At 36.9% G+C, this 21,527-nt stretch overlaps 1 protein-coding gene across 2 annotated transcripts in view; it reads left to right on the top strand.

The window, feature by feature from the left end:
• Positions 1-21,527, top strand: part of PHF21A (PHD finger protein 21A) — a 170,709-nt gene that overhangs the window by 4,642 nt on the left and 144,540 nt on the right. The window contains exons 1-2 of one of the 2 annotated variants that reach the window (XM_036259783.1): positions 8,956-8,966; positions 12,285-12,289. The exons of the other annotated variant lie outside the window; for it this stretch is intronic. The gene's annotated coding sequence lies outside the window, so the exon portion shown is untranslated. Of the gene's footprint in view, positions 1-8,955; positions 8,967-12,284; positions 12,290-21,527 lie in introns of those variants that run through there. 2 annotated transcript variants of the gene reach the window in all.

Genomic DNA, 21,527 nt, shown 5'->3' with positions numbered 1-21,527 from the left:
TTCACAAATTTTGACTGAAATAAAATAAAATATAGATAATTGGAAGTCCCTGTGTTTATGAGAATATCTTAAATTTTAGAAGTGACTTTTTTATGAGATAGCCCCAATTAGTAATTAAATACAGAAACTTGTTTCTGTGAAGAGTGAGAAAACCTTTTAACTGTTTAGATAAAAATGAAACTGCTCAGGGTAATAACTTTCCTATCCCACAGACAGTGAATACTAAAGCTTTTCTTGAAGAAATACTGAAGTTTAGTATCTTATTGCTAAAGGCTTTTGTATTTAATTGCTATTCAAAGAGAGAAAAGGAAGAGGTTCAAGTTTTCGGTATCTAACCTTTGACAGAATTTATTCAGAGCTGATTTCTTGAAACATGTTTGAATCTTCATATTAATCTGTGCTGGGAAATATTAATGATTTATGTTAACTTCTCAAGAACTTCTGTACATCGGCTTTTTTATAGGTTCTAAGCATTCTTAAGGAGCATAACATTATATTCTGATAACTTTAACTTTACCAGGTGTGTATTTTTGCAGCTTTGAGATTTTTTAAAAAGAGGTAATTTGTTAAAACTGCATTAAACTTATTGTAGATAATTATTTCTTTTTTTAAAAATAGTTTTTTATTTTATTTTTTTTTATCCTCACCCGAGGACATTTTTCCATTTTTTGTTCAGCTAGAGCGGAGGGAGAGAGAGGAAGAGACAGAGAGAGAGCGAAACATCGATATGAAAGGGACACCTTGAGTGGCTGCCACCCGCATGACCAACCAGGGCTGGGGACAAACTGTAGCCAAGGTACAGACCGTTAATGGGCACCGAACCTGTTCTCTCTGGACCGCAGGCTGACGCTCTAACCGCTGAGCCAAACCAGACAGGGCTAGATAATTATTTCTTAAATAGCATATGGTTTCTTCTCTGTGCGTTTGTGTGTGTATATGGCCATATAATTTTATAGGCTTTCATGTAATTCTTATTTGTATATTAAATTTTTGAGCAGTCATCTTTTGTAAGAATGTTGAAGTAGACTTTTAAGAATAACTTTTGTCTATCATTTCAGTCTTAAACTTGGGTGGTAGTGAACTCTTCTCTTTTAGAGATAATATGTAAGGTTTAGTCATCCTTTGGACTTTTCTAAAGCAACTTTCTTACAGTAGACACTTGTTTGGAAGTTTGAATACCCCTCCATTTTTCTCTCTCTCCAATACACTGTAAACCACTCCCCCACTTTTTAAAAAATTAAAAATAGTGAACAGGTCTCTTTGAAGGAAACTATTTTTTCCATATTTTTGAATCATCTACAGGAGTGTTTTTCTGCTTTTTTAAGTAGACAAAAAAGTGAACTGGTAATGTGGAGATAGGAAGGGGATGGGGCCTAACAGGTTGATGATCTATGCTTTAATTTGATTCTAGTTGTGGGCCGAGGAGAGAAAAATAACTTAAACACAGAAGCCAAAAAGATGGGTTTTGTTTTATTGTTTTGGCTGCATTGAGAATACAAACTGTCAGTACTTGAGGAGAAGGAACAGCAGAAAGGAATTGATTTTTTTCTGCTGCAAATCCAAGTATTGTTAACCATGTGCGTTTTTAAGGAAGCATACTTACAAATCAAACAGCAGTTGACTTTTTCACTCAATTAATAGTCAGACCCTTAAAGTGTTGTTTTTTTTTTAAATTTTAAATAAGTACCCAAAACTTAAGAGAAATGACAATAATTTCCTGATAAAGTGGGTGATAGTAACCATGGCAACTGCTATCTCTGGCCTTATGGACAGTATGTTGTATTGATGAAGCTTCAGATCCTGTTGTAGCCTGTCACTTTTATGGTGAAATGTAGTAGCATGTGTTGCAGGTGATTTTTAGCTGGATTGTGTTAAATTTGTTTGCCAGCTTATCTTTTCTTGTTAGGAATTTCTTGGACTGTATTCCACAGCATGTTTGTGAAGGTGCTGTTGCCTGAAAATAACCCACCACCTGTGTTAGGCCTCATGATGCAGATTGCACTTCGTTTTTTTCCAGCCTCCTCCTTCAGTCTTGAGAATTGTGTAAACATAGATTGCAGCTCCAAGTTATCTGCTTGGGTTTGGACATGTTATTGATAGTTTTTTTTAAAAAAATCTTTGTGTTTTTAGAAGAGGGCAGTGGATGAGAGAAATGGGTCTATAATTGGAATATTTTTTCTAAATGTTCTTTCCAGAAATGTGTGTGTGTGTGTGTGTGTGTGTGTGTGTGTGTGTAAGTGTAATGAAGGGTGAAAATGGAGGGATTGAATTTTGAGTAAGGAGTTGACAAGTGAGGAACTTACTCTTTCTTTTTTGGTGTGTGTGGTGGTGGTATGTATATGTATTACTGTAAGAGTGTATTTCCTAGTGGGCAGTATTAGAATATAGGAAATGTTTTCTTATGAGAATTTTATTTAAGAAAATTTATTTATGTAACATAACTTGAAAGATTGTTAAGAGAAAACCTGGTAAAACAATTAAAAATCTTTTATTTGGGGAGTAGGAAAAAAAAAGCTTTGAAACTGATCCAAGTAAACTCTAAGAACATTGTTTCAAAAACTATGTTTTTAAATATAAATTTAAAATTGTATCAAACTTTTTGCTTTTTAAGCATTTCTTTTATGTGCTTATCCTGTGTAAGGTTTTTCTAATGTGAAAATGTTGAGCTAAATATAAATTGATACTTTTTTTCATTATGTGCTAAGAAACTGCCAGAGCAGAGAACAAATTAGATCTGCATTTGACTAACCCTGATAAAGACTTAGTCAAATTGTGCTAGATAGTTTTGAGACTTTGTTGAAACTTAACTGTGGTAGAGGGAAGTGGTTTACTTACTACAAGTCCCAGGATGCACTGCAATTTTTTTGCTTAACTCTAGATTAGAGCGTTGCATGCTGGGACCTGTAGTTGATTTAAACAGCACAGGGAACCCTTCCCTCTTGTCTACTCCATTTTATACACAGCTTCCCAAGCTTCTAAGAACTTTCTGCTAAGTAAAGTTTGATTGTTAATATGATTATTATGCTGCTGATAACATAAAGTGAGTTTTCAGAAACATCCTAGTATTTTAGTTTACTTTAGATTAGTTAGTTTTTCTTATCAGCTACTATAAGGTTTATATGTAAAATAACATATATATGTATATGTGTGTGTATATTTATTCAAAACTTGACTTAGCAATTGTAAATTTTTTTGTCTGTGATGATATAGGTCTCTATAATTACAGCATTTCTGATCACTAGTATGTGCATTAGAAGCCTCTAATTATATGGCCTGATATGTATATGCTGTTCTCTTTTCTTTGAATGAGGACAGTTATTAGATATTTAAAATTGGATGGAAGGGTTTTGTTTTGTGTGTGTGTCAGTATTTGAGTTCAGAGTTTTTTTTTATTCTGTATTGTCAGCATCTTGAATCACAGTACTCTTTAAATGAAAGACAGAGTCCTGAAAATGAATATGGTTTTAGTATAAATTTAATACTCAAAGGTGTAGTCGGAAAGGTAGAAAATGGGTAAGGTTTCTTTAATAATTTGTTTGTATTATCATTTATAAAATTTAAATTTCTGTTCTGAGAGTCCTAATACATTTACTTTATGAACTAAAGTCAGAGTGTTGTTGCAGGGATTAATGTTAAAATCTGTGAAACTGCTTAGTACAGTGCCTGGCACATAATAAAGGCTCAGTAAATGTTTAGAATTAGCAGCAGCAGCAGTAGCAGTTATTGTTTTAAAATACCATGCTTGCCCTGGCTGGTTTTGCTCAGTAGTTAGAGCATTGGCCCACGAACCAGAGAGTCCTGGGTTCGGTTGTCGCTAAGGGCATGTACCTCGGTTGCATTTTGTCCCGGGCCCTGGTTGGGATCATGTGGGTGGCAACCACTCAATGTGTCTCTCTCACATTGATGTTTCTCTCTCTCTCTCTTCCTCTCTCCCTCCCTCCCACTCTATCTGAAGATAAATGCAAAAAATAAAAAAATGTCCTTGGGTGAGATAAAAAATAATAATTTTTAAAAATACCATGCTTTACATTTTTTCTTATCTTTTTTATATTATTATTTGATCAGAAGCCCAGGCTGTTCTTAACAAGACCTTGAGATTTTGGTGCTATGGTAATAATGTGGCAGTTCCTTAGAAATTTTTGCTGTAAATAAAATATATTTGTACCTTAATTTCTCCCTAAGTGATATATGCCCAAAGTAGACAACAAACCAGTAGTAGCAGCATTTTGACCAGATTCAGTTCTGCCTATTCAGTACTTGTTGCCACTGTACCAAAGCCTTTGGTTGACTTTGGAAAGTTTAGAAGATAATGAAAATTTCTTTGTTCATAATGTTTGCACTGTTAGAATATTCAAACTAATTGATTAATGAAAATAAGATGCTGCAAAAATGTTCTTCGCATCACAGTGTGTATAACCTTGGAAAAATTCTGTTGTGTTTAGAGGCATGAACCAATCTATCACCACAATTCAGTGTTAGAGGATTGATGTAATCGAGGCCAGTGAGCAGCCCCAGAAAGAAAATGTAGTTTCAAGTCTGTGGGTTGACTTGAAATGTTAGGTTAAAAAAAATCACATGTCTTTATATTCTTTTTCTCTTTTTGACTGCTCTAACTTCTTTTAGGCTCTTGAATTTGTAGGATATTTTTATCTGCATGGCTGGTCCCTTTTAGCTTTTTGAGGAGAGAGACACCTGGGAATATTGAAAAAATTAAGCATAAGTTTCGATATATGTGCCTTAGTTTGAGTGTATGCAGAACCAGGGAAATGCCTTTCTTACCTGTTTGGCCAGTGTCTACTCCAGCTTTTTCCCTTGTGTAGAGTTCCTTGAATATTATTGCTAAGGGTTGCTGTATGCATTTAAGAAAACTCTTCCTTTAGTAGTAATTATTGAAGTACTTGTTTACACAACAAACCAAACCACTGTAATAATACTACCCTCCCCCCATAAATGTGAACTGAAATTTGTTAATGTTTGTATATTAGACATTAAATAGATTTTTTTAGGCATGTCTAAATTTATGGAATCCGCTCTGATATGCAACCACATTATGACTGGTTTGATTTCTTTTGTATTAAGTTGTCTCTTCAAGACCTAATATTAAAATGAAATAAATTCAGTCATTACAAAGAAGTTAAATACAAAGGGCTAGATAAAAGGGGAAAGTAGTCTCTGGCATTAATTGGCCAATGCAGGAAATAATCAGGTTTGGATGAGTTTTACTTACCTACATTTTATAGTTATATGTACTTGTGAAATTCCTAAAATAACTAAAGTTGGAAATAAGGAGAGAAAATGAGAGTACACTGGCAGACATGTGTAATTCTCTAAAAAGTCCTTTGACATGTCTAAATTACTGAGCACAATTTTTTGTCTTTTTAAAAAATGAAATGTTCCAGGTCAGTGTAAATGAAACAGTTGTGATGATGTCAGAAGACCTGCCTTTAAGACCAGTGCTGTCACTAGCTGTACACTTTTGGGAAATTCATCCTTGCTGGGATTTAGTTTTCCCAGTGGTAAAATGGGCATACTGGTAAAAGCCTGCTTTACTGTGCTGTTAACAGGATTAAGTGAGGTAATGCTCAAGAACGTACTTTATAGACTAGACTAGAGTAGTATATATAAATGGGGTTTTAAATTCGCTAATAGGTGGCTGGATTTTAAGATATTTGTCCATGTCATATTAATGTTAATATTTTAAAAAATTTAAGTATACGAGTTAGAATCATAATTACTGATCTGGATACCCCCTCCATGGCCAGTAGACAAGTTTGTAACATAGTTACAGGATAGTTCTTGAAAGCATGTGCTGACTCATTGGTATGTGTATGTGTGTGTGCGCACGTGTGTGTATTTGAATACACAGTTATCATAAATGTACTGGTGTGTTGTAGTAAAGAAAAGTTTTAATTATGGACTTGGATGTTGAAAAACATTTTTGTGTGTTACTATATAATCTTACACAAATTATCTGTATTTGTTCTTAGAGAAATGGCATAGATATAGGACTTTAAATGTTTGACAAATTGTGAACAGTTGTCATACGTTAGGGTTATCTGTTGTTATAATATTAATAACACTAACAACATTTACTGAGTATTATGTATAGTGCTAATCCTTTTTATATATAGAATCTCATTTAATTTTAATTCTCACAATAATATTCTGAGGACTTACTATTATTACCCTACCCCCATTTTATAAATATATTTTTATTGATTTTTTTAGACAGAGAAGAGGGGAGATGGGGAGAGAGAGAGAAACATCTATTGGCTGCCTCCTGCATGCCCCATACTGGGGATCGAGCCCACAACCTGGGCATGTGCCCTGACTGGGAATCGAACCAGCAATCTCTCAGTGCATGGGATGACACTCAGTCCACTGAGCCACACTGGCCGGCCTACCCTACCACCATTTTACAGATGAGGAAATAAAGACTTTCTGGAATCATATAGGTAGCAAATGATACAGTCTAAATTCAAGCCTGGGTTTGATTCCAGAGCCTCTCCTCTTAAGTCATAATGCTGAACTAAACTATGTAATCCTCACAGAAAGTGAATTACTAAAGAATTTTGTAATGTACTGAAATGGCCACAGCGATGAAGTATCATTTTGAGAATGTTTCATGTTGATTTTGGTTTGGGTTAGGTTGAATATTTTGAAAATAGTTTGCATTAGAATGGAATGGACATGAAGGCATTTGGGATATGCCCATCACCAAACACAGTGCCTTGCAGGCAGTGGGATCTGCTATCAATTTCTCTTTTTATCCTTACCCAAGGATATGTTTTCATTGATTTTTAGAGAGAGAGAAAGGGAGAGGGAGAGAGAGAGATAAAAAACATTGATGTGTGAGAGAAACATCGATCGGTTGCCTCCCGTTATGTGCCCTGACTGGGGATTGAACCCACAACCTTTGATGTACGGGGATGATGCTCCAACCCAGATAGTAGCCACCTGGTCAGGGCTACTGTCTATTTCTTTCTTTCTTTTTTTACTTAAAGGTTATATAAGTTGGGCACTTGAGCATGGTAGGTTATTTTATATATTTTCTTAGTAGATGCAAATAAATAGTTTACATTCACTATTTCAGTTAGTCCTGTGTAACTATCAACATTTTAGAGGATTTGATAAGTATATCCTTTTAAGAAATATTATAAAGGCAATGCATCTGAGTTATGAAAGTAATTCTAGCAATATAGATTTATATATATATATATAAAGTAGAAAATTAAGTTATTTTCATTCTGCTTTTAAATTTCCCTGTACATTTCAATATGTATTATATATATATATATGTTTAAAAATAAATAGAATTATACCATAATACTCTCTTGAAATCTACTTTTTTCAGATGGCTATTTTTAAAACTTGCTATTTTTGAAAACAAGACTCAGGTGGGAGTGGGGTTGGAAGTTGAGAGGTGGGTAAGATTTATACATTAAGATTATAAACCTACATGGGCACAGATAATAATGTGGCAAAGGTGGGAGGGTCTGAGTGGAGGGAGGCAAAGAGGGGGAAAACGGGGCCCATCTGTAATAGTGTCAACAATAAAACAGATATAAACCTCATGCCCTAGAATGATTATTGTCTATGGGCAAAAAGCATTTTAACTACTTTTTATGTGTGCCTAATACCTTAGAGATGGTCATTGTTATTTTTAAAGCTTTAAAAAAATGTTCACCAATTTAAAATGACAATATTGTTTTCTGTCCTACACAAGTAATTTAAAAGGCATCATTTTCAAAATTAAATTCTGCTAGGTTATTTTGGTAGCTACTTATGAAGAAATGTAGTTTCAGATAATTTTTTTTAACTGGTAGTCTTTCTTCTGGGTTGTTAGGAGGCATTCATTCAATATTTACAAAGTAAAAAGTTGTTTTATTTTTATTTATTTATTTAATCCTCACCCAAGGATATCTTTGCATTGATTTTTAGATTGGAGGCAGGGAGAGAAACATTGATGTGAGAGAGACACATCAATTGGTTGCCTCTCACAGGACCCTGACCAGGGCTGGGGATCTAACCTGCAACCCAGGTACATGCCCTTGACCAGGAATTGAACCCGAGACCCTTCAGTCCATGAACTGACACTCTAACCACTGAGCCAAATTGGCCAGGATGTAAAATAACGTTTTAAAATGAAGAAAATACTTGTAATGTTTTAATTAATAGAAACTCAAGCCAGTACTGCTTAATCAGCATACAGATACCCTGCATAGGAATTAGTCCTGGTACTCACATCTTAATGGGCAGTAGTGTTGGCTGACCTCACCTCTGTCCCTATCCTTACTCACTCAACCCTCACCAAATGCTATACTGGTAACTCAGCATATTTAAAAGCAGTTAAAAAAAAAATAAAAACAAGGTAAGTTATTGGACATGCCAGTAATTTATTGAATAACAATGTATGTTGTTGTTGTTTTTTTCTGGCATTATATAAAAAAAAAGACACATTCAAGGCCTTATAATGTACTTTAAATATAATCTGATTCTGGCTTTGAGAGTTTTAACTTGTTAGTAAGGTTATTAGTCATAATTCACCTCTGTAATTTTTAAATTAAATTTTTTATTTCATAGGTAATAACTTTTTCATTATATAAGTTTTTAAGAAAAAATCTTTATAATGCTAGAAATGCACTGATTGTATCTAAGGTGCTTTATGCTTCTTTAGACCCACATTTAGTGAAGTGCTGAAGCCCAGCCTTAAAATTCTAGGAATTGGGTCTGTTAGTGAGTATGTAGCTGCTTATTTAAATTATAGTATAGTCAAAGTTTAAACAAGCCAAGTTAGGAGTATTTCTCATTGATAGCATTCATTTATGCTTTTCATTTTGTATGGATGGCTCAGACCATGCCCTATAATATTTTATTATTTCTCATAATAGTCTTATAAGTGTATAAAGGGCTCGGTTTATGTCATGGATGATAAAACTGAGGCAGAGACAAGAATTTGAGTGAGTGTCAGATCCTAATTTTCCTGACTCTTATTTTAGTTTTAGTCTTCTTAACCTGTAGTCTCCAAACTTTGAAAATTATGGCCACCAATAAATGTATATTTAAATATAATTTTCTGAGCCTAGTATTTTACATATGTTATAAAGTATACAGAAAATGTGAAATTTAAAAAGGATGAGATTAAAAAATATAAGTTGTAACAATTTTTTCCCATGGTCCCCTTTCATCCCTAGGATGGGTCCACCCACTTAGAGACTAGTGCTCTGGGTAGGCCTTTCTATAGAAGAGGAAGCCATGGGGACATCTGGAGGACAGTTGGTACAAGGTGTGGGGCTTTTAAGTTGGAGTGATCTTCTGCAGCTTTTTTATTTTAAAGAAATAGCCTTTCTTTCCGAGAAAGGCTGGAAGATTGAGAGTAAAGGCCTTGATAGAGGTGAGCTTAAAAGACAGAAATATAGGCCTTGTTTGTTTCCTTCAGAGTTGACCAAAGGGAAAAGGCTGCCTACTCTGACAGCTCCTATTCCCACTGTGGAGATTGGCAGTGCCTTTTCTGTTGTTAGGCAGTTTATAGAATGCAGGATAGCTTGGTAAGCGTCTTCTCTGTGCCTGATATGACGTAACATTGTGGAGTATGCAGCATGCATGTTAAATACAACTGGTTGTATTTGGCTTTTTGCTGCAGCATTTTTGAGGATGTCTTAAAAAGCAATTACCACTCGATAGAGTTGGATATGTGAAAATTATTGAAATCATCATTTCATGGAGGCCAAACTTTGTAGCTTGAATCATTCTGTTTAGTATTTGTTTACTTCTCTTCCTTTCCCCCTCCCCCAACCCTTCAATACCTCAGAGCAGAATTCTTTTTCTGAAAGGAACAGATGCCGTTAACTTATCAGGACCTGATACTAAAAAGCCTACAAAAATCTTTGTGCTGCTTATTTTCTTTATTTAATCTATATGCAAAGCATATTGTAATTATTGCTGTTGGAGGGCTTTAAGCGAATGGTTTCTCCCCACCCTTTTTGTGCTCAGGGGAGATAGATTAGGAATGCTAAATTGACAAGTTGGTGTAAAGAAATAATGACCACTGAAATAAAACAGTAGTTCAAATAATAAGAAACCAGATACAAATGTAGAATGAAAATATCTTTTAGTAAAATGTTAGCATTCTGTACTTGGAACAGATGCCACATTAATTCAAAAGAGAGCCCAGAAAATGTGGCAACTTTACGATGTCAATGGAGGGAGCTGCAATAGTTCCTGTTCTCATTGTGTCAAGTTCTCAGTACTTCCAAGTCCGTCCTGTTCTATGTATTTGTTTTCTGTATACATTACATATTAATATAAAGATATTAAGTCCATGGGTAATATTTTATTTGTGTAATTAAATACATTGTCATACTTATAGACATTAGGGTAAAAAGCCCAATAACTTAATAATGTAACAGTAATGATTCTTGTGCTAAATATGCATATCAAGATATGTTGAATCTGAGGCAAAAAAACGGCCTTTTCTCTGCATCCTTCAAGGCACATTTATGATAATAAGGTAGTTTAAGAATTGAGTCTTTCAAAGAGGCCTAGTGGTTTTTGAATGCAGAATTTGGACAAGTTGCAAAACTGAGAAGTTTGCATTTTTTTCACTTAAATTTGAAGTTACCATTGGACATTTGTTGTGATTTTTAAGTAGCTTAGATTCATTCATTCCTTTTGTGCTATTTTTTATGGTGTTGGAAAGAAGAAGAAAGGGTGATGGAAGGGCACTATGCACACTTGGATACTTCCAGAGTGACATTTATTTTATAGAAGATTGCACTGGGACATCACTGAATTGCCAGTTTCTTTCAGTGCGTGGTTAGTGTGGGTCTGAGTGTGGAGAGAGATGGGCTGGGGGCTCTTAACCAGATTTACAGTGTGCGACTTCCTGAACAGTGCAATGATCTAATCACCAGGGGCATATCCTGTGTGCCTGTAAAGAAGTCTGGTGCGCATGCTTGGAAAAGCACTACAGTTTTCTCTCAATTCGTCAAAGTACAAAGGCTTACAATTTAGTAATTTTGTTAAGAAAGTTAAAAGTTCTTTCGTCATGCAATTCAAGTGAAGGGCAGTTTTCAGCATAGCTGTACAGTGCAGTGGTTAAGAGTATCGCGCTGGAACTGGAGCCAGTCTGCATGGGCTCACCTCTCAGTTTTGCCCTGTATGAGCTCTGTGACCATGGTGAAATCACTTTACCCTCTGTGCCTCTGCCTCCGTTTCTTCATCCGCAACCCATCTTTTGAGGTTGTTATGAGAAATGAATGAATTAATATGTTAACAATGAGAAGTTCCTCACACCTAGTAAAAAGTGCTAAATAAATGGTAGCTGTTATTAGATATTATTACTTTTAATTCCAGACTCCTTCCTTCTTTTCTCAAGGCTTGAGACAAATGTTGCATAGTGGGAAAAGAGTCTTAGCTTTGGGGTCTGACCTCTGTATTGGAATTTTAGTACAACCACTTAAAGTTCAATGTGTGACTTTGGACTAATTATTTAAGTTCCCTTCAAACAAGATTTCTCCTGTACATGCTTTGTACCAAGCACTGTGCTGTTCACTTGGACTTCAGTTGTTGTTTTTTTTGTCTATGATATAGGGATGATCATACCAACCTCTTTGGATTGATGTGCAGATAAAAATGGGGAAATCTTAAGACATTTGATAAGCGATAACTGCTGTTATCATTGTTAGTGTTGCAGCCCCACTAAAAGTTTATGGGAAAACAGTAAATATGGGAACAGCTTAGCTAGAAAGGAGAGTATTTTCCTGAAATGTCATGGTGAGAAAAGGTGTGGATGAGAAATAAAAAATAAATGGGAATATGTCAGATATAACAGAGACTTTAAAAAGTATTTCAGGGCACTTTATATTTATTAAAACCCTTAGTGATAACAAGCTCTTTTTGTACCAGTATATTGGTACAGCTTATAGTAAGTAGTAGACTAGTCATTGTTAACTCAGAAGTCCAAAATACTAATTAGCTGGTCAGTCTATTAGGTCTACTGCTCAGGACAAATTGTGTGTTTGTTTAACTCTTGAGAACACATACTGGGTGTAGTAACGAATGGAAACAATTGTAGAACCCCAGAGATACAAGCCTGGCACAAAAATGCTTTCTGGTAATGCTGGACACAGTTTTATTTGCCTTTGGTTTTGAGGCATTTTGACTTTGTGAAATTTCCTTTCATCTAGTGCCTGGTCTTTTTTTTTTTTTATGACAATTGTTATTTTCTTTTTATATTTAATTGTCATGTGTTACCTATATTGAGTCTAGAAACTGGGCCTGAGAACAGGTTGATTGGGATAAAAGTCACTCTTTACATTGCTGCCTTACAGTGATCTCAGAATTAAGATTTTTTTTTGCTAAGAAATTTGTGTTTTTAATATATGCATTAGTATGTTTATATGTATATGAGTGTGTATATGTGTATATGTATATATGTATATGTCTATCTGGTAAGTAAAATCAGTAATTGAGGAGAGGGGAATGATCATTAAGTGTAAAATAGAATGAATTCTATTCTTTCACTACTAATTTGGATCTGAAACTTGTTTTTTTTTATCCTCACCCGAGGATATTTTTTCATTTATCTTCAGATAGAGTGGGAGGGGAGAGAGAAATATTGATGTGAGAGAGACACATTGATTGGTTGCTTGATTGCCTCCCGCAGGACCCTGACCAGGGCCAGGGATTGAACTACAACCAAGGTACATGCCCTTGACCGGAATCGAACCTATGACTCTTTGGTCCTCGGGCTGATGCTCAAATCGCTGAGCCAAACCAGCCAGGTCTGAAACTTTAAAAAAATAAATAAATATATTTATATATTTAAATATGTATATCTGTTTAATCCTCAGCAGAGGACATTTTTGCATTCATCTTCAGATAGAATGGGAGGGAGAGAGGGAGGAAGAAAGAGAGAAACATCTGTGTGAGAGAGACACATTGAATGGTTGCCACCCACACGACCCCAACCTGACCAGGGACGAACTGCAACTGAGGTATGTGTCCTTAGTGGGAACTGAACCTGGGACTCTCCAGTCCACGGGCCAATGCTTTAACCGCTGAGCCAAACCGTCCAGGGCTTAAATATGTTTTTATTGACTTTTTAGAGATAGAGGAAGGGAGAGAAACATAGAAACATCGATGTGAGAGAGAAACATCAATTGGCTGCCTCCTGCATGCCCCCACTGGGGATTGAGCTGCAACCCAGGCATGTGCCCTGACTGGGAATTAAACTGGGACCTCTTAGTCCATGGGACTGTGCTCAGTCTACTGAGCCACAGCAGTCGAGCAAATCTGAAACTTTTTTGATCTTTGTGTAGGTCCCTCCTCCCCCGCCAAGATTCAACACATGTATTTGTAATAGCTTCTCAAAACATCCAGAATACACCCTGGCTGGTTTGGCTCAGCAGTTAGAGCACTGACCCGTGGATCAATGAGTCTTGGGTTTGATTCCAATCAAGGGCACATACCTTGGTTGTGGTTCATCCCCAGGTCATGCGGGAGGCAAGCAGTTGATGTGTCTCTTTCCCTCTCTCTCCCTCCCTCCCGCTCTATCTGAAGATAAATGGAAAAATATCCTTAGGTGAGGATTAAAAACAAACATCTGAATATGCTATCTATTCTCACTGGTGAGCATTTGAGTTAACCCTTGAACAACGTGGTTAGAACTGTACGGGTTTACCAATGTGTGGATTTTTATACCCCCTGTGTGAGTGGACCTGCACAGTGCAAACCCATGGTGTTCAAGGGTATATTGTAATTGACTTCCATTAATGTTTTGTTCTCATTTACCCAGCTGTACCATTTGATAAAGGTCTTGTGGGTGGAGCCCTGGCCGATTTTGCTCAGTGGTTAGAGCGTCGGCCTGTGATCCAGAGAGACCCAGGTTCGGTTCCCACTAAGGGCACGTATCTCGGTTGAAGTTTGTCCCCGGCCCTGGTTGGGTCGTGCGGGTGGCAGCCACTCCATGTGTACCTTTCACATTGATGTTTCACTCTCTGCCTCTCTCTCTCTCCCACTCTATCTGAACAAAAAATGAAAAAATATCTTCGCGTGAGGATTAAAAAAAAAAAAAAGGTCTTGTAGGTGGATAGAAGTATTTACTATATTTTATTTTGTCTGTATTCCTAAAACATTGTTTCTGTTCTCTGAGCAAAAATTCCAATAAGTTTGTTTTGATAAAGTGCTGTACTTTACTTCAACATATATTTTTAAAATTAAGCAATCTTATAGCAGGCTGTATAGTTTTCTTTCAGTTAAAAAATTGTAATGTTAGTTTACAATAGCTAGGGTGGTCAGTAAGTAAAGCATTGCAGTTTTAGAATTAGCATAGCATATGTATGGTATTAAGTTTTCATTACTTCAGCCTGTATGCAGGGCCTATAAAAATTGCATCTCTTGGGTAAATGGAATTGTAAAAAATTTAGAAGTTATTTCATTTTAATAAATATAGGAGTTAGAAATAGACTCTATGGGGTCTTTTGGAATTGATTTAAATAATGATACTATTCTGAAAATCAGCTTGCCCCTGCCCATGTAAAAGGTGGTGGGTGCTGCCTGTGACAGGGCTGAACTCAGTGGCTTGTGCGGGAACTGTCCGCTTTGGCGGTACTTTAGCTGCTAAATAGGGAAATGCTGCCGTCCGTTGCGCACACGCCCTCCGCTGCCTTTCCTTTCCTCTCTTCCTTACTCTTTGCTGTGTCTTCTCTGCATACTTCATCCCCAGTCTCCTGGTGTTCGTCACTTCCTCCAGAGCCACCACCATCTGATTCTATTTCTCTTAAAAAAAAAAAAAACCCACAATTGTAATTATTCGTTTTTAAACAGAAAACTGCTATCAAGACCTTAAGGCTTTAACAGGTTGTGTACCTCCTCATTTTGGGCCCTCCACCAGGAGTTGGATAATGGATGGCTTAAAATCACTTGTGAAATAACCGAGTGTGAAACATTTTATATCTGGACTAAGGGAGAGAGTAGAAAAAGACCTTTTTACCTCAGAAATTGCTGTATTCTGGTAGGGGGTGAGGTGGGGATATAGTGGGGGAAGGGACAGCCTTGTTACTTAACTGAAATAGGAAACATTAGATTGCCCTTTGTAGTCCTGTGGACCTATTGGAAAAGAAATTGGAAATGTTGGTGTTGCTGATTCTGAAATTATTTTGACTTAGTATTTGAGCTAATAGAATTTCTTTTAGTTTGTAAAGTATAAAATATGACTATGATGCCTTGTTATTATATATTGATTGTTCACAGTTCATTAGTTGGTAGTTGCAAAATGGCAGACCCTTTACAGCTTTCTCTTAGTAGTTGTGAAGTGTTAACTGAATTGTTTTGGTAAGAACAGTAAAACTTGGAAATTAGCTGTGATTACATACAGAGACAAGAGCCTGAATATTAGTGGATAATATTAAAATTCCACCTACCTGTTACCCAAGTTCAGCAATTATTAGCATTCTGCCAGCTGTTACAGTGTGTAAAACATACAAGTTAAGTAATTTTGTTTTTGAAATATGAAATACAAATAGATGCATTGGTATACTCAAAGAAAAGTTTGTGTGAGAATGTTAACTCTTTTCATACACTGTCAACTTAATACTGTTAGTCACCTTTTGGGGGGGAGGTGAAAAACAAAGGTTTTATCATAGCACTGCCAAAACTGGAATGTGCCAAATTGTCCCCAAAATTTAGGGGCCCCAAACAAATCTGCTTTATTTACCCCCATGTGGAGAAGTTTAAAAGACTGTAAGGAAGTGATTACAATGAAAAACATGACCAACAATCACTTAGGACAACAGTCAGGCTGCTTTGCTAGTCACCTTTTAGGGTAATAGTGCATTCATTTGTCTTTTGACTTACTGAAGAAGTCAAAACCACTAACTTAATGGAGAACCACATCTGCTGTGTAAAGATTTTAGTTTTCTTTTTTTTATCTTTATTGTTGAAAGTATTACAGATGTTCCACTGGTTTCCCCCATTGACTTCCTCCTCCCCGCTCGCACACCCCTCCTGCCTTCCCCACACTATTGTCTGTCCATTGGTTATGCATATATGTATAAGTTCTTTGGTTTATCTCTTCCCACCTTTCACCCCCAAGATTTTATTTTTCTTACCCTTTACAAGTTGCATTTTATTTTATGTACACTTACTTATCTGCAGCTTTCTTTTGGGCCACCAATAATGGTCATTTCTAGAATATGTAGGGCAATATTTAAGTCCACTTGAAGTTGGAAATCACTAAATCTTGTTCTGCACTCTCTCCTTCTGCATGTTCTATTTCTATTTCAGAGAGTGTATGTATTGATTGACAAAGGAGTACATGTTATAACTCATAAATAGTTTGTTAAGGAGGGAATTTTGACTACCTGCTATCCCTGGACCTAGTAGCAGTAATTAGGAACTAAAATTATTTGCTCTCTTGTTTGCTACTCTTTGCAAGAGTATTAAGTTGTGTGTGTGCCTGCAGTTGTGGGGCCTGTTCATTACTAGTTACTACAAGGTGATGGTAGCCTTCATTCTGAATTTCCTTGCTTTTATTAGTTTAAATTAGACCCATAGGGGTAATTATTCCACCCCAATGCATGGGGAAGCATAGTCTTTGGGAGCTGTGCATCTAAACCCCTGTGCGGTGCACTGAAAAGGTATCTTTAACGTTATGATGCTCTCTGGCATATTTAGTTTAGTGCAAGGAGTGTACTTATTTAACAGGACCCTTAATAAGCTCCCTCTACACCAAAGATATATTTTAAAAATTATACTTAAGATGACTTTGTAGTATTCCCCAGTAGAGTTCATCTAGAGCAGCCAAACCTTTCTAAAATAAAACTTATTCCTTTAACCGGTATTCATTTAAGTGGGTTTCTCTGTACTTGGTTTCCATGGAAATAGCGAACAGCTAACGTTATTTATAAGGTGGAAGTAAAATAGGGTGCCTAATGGGACCCCATGCTGCTCTGATGAAGAGACTTAGGAAAAAAATCCATGCTCATGGGATTTTTTTTTAAACAAGGTTAATGGAAGCCCTGATTTCAGTCTTCTGTAACAGAACATATTTTTGGTTTTAAAGGCTAGCATTAATATCAAGCAAACTTCTTTTTTTGGTCAGCATTGCTTTCACTTTCACGTTTTACGACCACTTACTTATCAGCATGATTGAGGCTTTTTCTTTGTGATTTTTGTTTCAAAAGTTAAAATCCTAGTAGCTACAGCATACTGTAGCTGTTTCAGTTTCTCATTGACATTTCAAGGTACAGATAAAAAACTAAATGTCATTAATGATATCAGTGATGATAAAGAATCAATATGTTGGACTACATAGATTTTTTAAAAATGCGATGCTAATAGAACCATTTTTAGTTTTCAGGCCTTAAGTCACGGTACTTATTTGTGTTGTGGAGCTCAATCTGTGTACTCCGAGAGAAAAGATTCTGATTTTCTTTTGGTGATAGAAAAAGAAATCTAAAATTCTCTTTTCTTTTTTTAAGAAAGGGATTGTTTCCAAAGCCTTTTCATTGAAATAAATGTTAATTCTTTTAGTCTTTGTGGATTTGAGATAAACCTTGGCTTTTTTCTCACTTCTTCTGTAAGGCCTACTCTTAGTTTTCTAGGCCTACAGCAAAGCCTTGCATTTCTTAAGCCCCTCAAGTGAAAGAATATCATTCCCTTTGTGTTTGTGATTGGTGTGTGTGTGTGTGTGTGTGTGTGTGTGTGTCACTAATTTTTCTATAGCCTGAAAGGCACCTGCTCATTTTCCAGCCTGGTGAGTACAGCAGTGCTATATTGAGAAGTGAGGCAGTATGGAACACAGTAAGGTGCTATAATTTTTATTTAGTTAGTTTTAGTCGTCCTTGGCAGCTTGTGATCATTATCCGTTTGTCTGGAAGTACTCTGTGATTATTCCTGGCTATCAGTGCAGCAGGAGTTTTCTTCGGTGTTTTAAAAGCAAGGATTGTAGTATACTTAGGGCTCCATCAGGGGAGGAGGTTTTGTTTTGTTGTGTGTGTGTGTTTGGACAAGCTTCTGACTACAGTGGGTTTACTGTGCTCTAATTTTAAAAATGTGGTTGTTTTAATCCTGTTGTATGAGGTATTTTATCTCCAGCAGTTCACTAGTTTTTTCTGTGCATGTTAGTGCTATTTTATAAAATTTCCTTAATGTGTTAATTGTTCTTTTAGTTTAGCTTTTTCTAGTATTTTTTAAATCAGGTATTTACCAGTGACCTTCCTTAGTGACCTTTATTTGAATTATCTTTGTGCTTTAGAGACATAGGAATTTGGGTCTATTATCCCAGTTCTGAGAGAACAACTCCCAGTAGTTGCAGTTAGTGCAGTAGAAAGGGTTTTCACAGATGCAGTGCTGGGCATTGGCCCTCCTCCTTGGTGCTTATGCTTTACACCCAGAACTCCCCTTAGTGTTAATAGGAGGCACTCGCTCAAATCCCTGTACACCAAGTTAGACCCAAACTCTTAGATAACCCAAGTTGTTGTTTTTGTTGGTGGTGACAAGAGTTTTGGTCCTAAGGTTAACTTATTATTAAGATTAGAGTTTGAGTTGTCTTGGGATATGGGGTGATTTACTAAATCTGATCTGTAATTAAGTTTAAATTATGATAATTCGACTCAGAAAACATTTATAGCTTTGTGAGTTATGGATGTTTGTGAATAAGGATTTTTGTACTTGAAAGCAAGATTTCTTCTTTTTGTTCTTTTTTCCTAATACTTCTCAACTATAAAATAAATGATTTTACAAGTTTTTGTACATATTGTAAGAAGACTTGGTAAAAAAAAAATTTTTTTTTTCAAGTCTTTCTACAATTACACTCTGGCCTCTTAAGTCTTTTGTCAGCTAATGTTGCTCATGTTTTTCAGGCATGTAGAAGCTAATAATGTGCACTGTCTTAGAGCTTGGACATTGCAATCACTGGTCAGGTATTATTACACCTATCTGTGAATTCTTGATTTTTATTACTTTCATTTATTCACAGTCTAATGGAAAGACTTCTAGATTGAGAGCAGTAAACCTGGGTTTTAGGCTGGGATTTGCCTCTTCTTATCTTTGTAGCTTTTGTCTAGTTGTCTAGACTTCATGGGCTACTCTGCTCTGTGAAATGATGATATGGATCTGGTACTCTGGGTGTCCTTTCTAGCTTTAGGCTATTTGAGGGCCTTCTGTCCTAGGTACTAAAGGAAATAGTGGACTGTAAGTCTTTAGTTCCTCTTCCTGCCTGCCTATTCGAATCTTCTGGGGAAACTTAAAAATACACACAGATATCTGGGCTTCAAATTCAAATAAAATTCAGTCTTTTTTTTTTTTTTGGTACATGCCCCCAGGGGGAACTGAACCTGGGACTGTTTGGTCCTCAGGCCAACGTTCCAACTGCTGAGCCAAACGTGCCAGGGCAAAATTCAGAGTCTTAAGGGTGGGGCCTATGAGTCTGTTTTTTGAAGTTTTATTTATTATTTTTTATTTATTTTATTTTTTATTTATTTATTTTTTATCCTCACCCGAGGACATTTTTTTTTTCCATTTTTTGCACAGATAGAATGGGAGGGAGAGAGAGGAAGAGAGAGAGAGAAGGAAACATCGATGTGAAAGGGACACATCGAGTGGCTGCCACCCACACGACCAACCAGGGCCGGGGACAAACTGCAACCGAGGTACATGCCCTTAGCGGGAACCGAACCCGGGTCTCTCCGGACCGCAGGCGGATGCTCTAACCGCTGAGCCAAACCGGCCAGGGCTTATTTTATTTTTGTAATTTTATTTTTGTTACAGATGTTTCTCCTTTTTTACCCCATTGACACCCTCCTCCCCATCCCCCCATCCCGTCCCCAGCTTTGTTGTCCATGTCCATTGGTTATGCATACATGCATATAAGTTCTGTGGTTTATCTCTTCCCACCCTACCACCCCCTCTTCTGAGGGATGTCAGTCTGTATGTTTTTTTTTTTAAGTTTTAGATTAATCCTGATCTAGGTTTGAGAACTACTTGTATAAAACATTATTTCTATTCTACTTGTGTGTGTGTGCATGCCTGTGTGTAGTCTAGTTAAGGAGATAAGACATATAAGTTACATTGTGAGACAATATATGATTAAATTCTGAGATGAATGAGAAGAATGATGAATATTCCAAGAATTCAAAGAAAGGGAGAACTAAGAGGTGGGGTGGTGAGGGAAGGCCTCCATTAGTGAGTCTTTATCTGGGCCCAGATGACTGGGTGAGATTGGATAGTCTGAGAGAAGGTAAAAGGGTATTCTTGGTATAAGAAAGAGTATCCTCAAAGTAAAAGATTAGGGAGGGAAACAATTCTGATGACAGTTTTAGTCTTTATTTTAGTTTTCTAATTATGCAGCTGCTATAGATTTTCTTAATATTTTCAGGGAGTGATCCATGAGGGTATTTGATGAAAGAGAATGTTCCAGCCAGAAGGAAAAACAAGTAGAAGACCACTGAGGAGGAAATTTGTTTAGAGTTTTGAAGTACAGTAAAGAGGCCAGATTGAGCAACGGAGAGAGGGAAGGATGAGGGCTGAAAGTGGCAGAGGCAGAGTCTTGTGGGCCATTGTAAAGGACTTCAGCTTTTTCTCTGAGTGTGATGGTGGGAAAGGACTGCAGGATTTTGATCCAAGGAGTAACGAGATCTGTCTTGGATTTTGAAAAGGTCACTCTGGCTTCTGAGAGAATGGACTAGTGGGACTAAGATGGAAGAGAAGAGGCCAGTTGGGAGGCTATTGTAATAATCTAGGTTAAAGGTGATGGTGTCTTGGACCAAGAGGTGGTAGTGGTGTTCAAAGTCTATATATTTTGAAGGTAGAGGCAAGGTGGTTAGCTACTGAATGAATATAGGGTGTGGGAAAGAGAGGAGTCAGTGATGAATTTAAGGTTGTGGCCGGAAGGAATGGAGTTGTCATTTATTGAGATGGGGATGATTCTGAGGGGAGGTTTGGGGATAGGTAGCCAAGAGTTGAGTTTTGACAAGAGTTGAGTGGGCAGTTGGATATATGAGTTTAAAATTCAAGGGAAAGGTCTGAGCTGGAGATAAAAATTTGGGGGTCACCAGTATACAGATCCTTTCATAGTCACAAGACTGGGTGGCTGGGAGTTGTTTCAAGAACTGAGCCCTGGGGCATTTCAACATTTTGAGGGTTTTTTTAAATTTTTTTTATCCTCATCCGAGGACATTTTTCCATTTTTTGTACAGACAGAGTGGGAGGGAGAGAGAGGAAGAGAGAGAGAGGGAAACATCGATGTGAAAGGGACACATTGAGTGGCTGCCACCCGCACGACCAACCAGGGCCGGGGACAAACTGCAACCGAGGTATGTGCCCTTAGCGGGAACCGAACCCGGGTCTCTCCGGACCGCAGGCCGACGCTCTAACCGCTGAGCCAAACCGGCCAGGGCAACATTTTGAGGTTTTGAGAGATAAGAAAGGACCAGCAAAAGAAACCCAGAAGAGGGCCAGAGAGATTAGGAGAATAATCAAGAGTGGGTGGTGTCTTGGGAGTCAAGAAAGAAAGGGTTTCAAGA

This window comes from Molossus molossus, unplaced genomic scaffold (genome assembly GCF_014108415.1).
Source record: "Molossus molossus isolate mMolMol1 unplaced genomic scaffold, mMolMol1.p scaffold_m16_p_13, whole genome shotgun sequence".
Classification (NCBI taxonomy): domain Eukaryota; kingdom Metazoa; phylum Chordata; class Mammalia; order Chiroptera; family Molossidae; genus Molossus; species Molossus molossus.
This window is presented reverse-complemented; position numbering and strand designations above follow the sequence as displayed.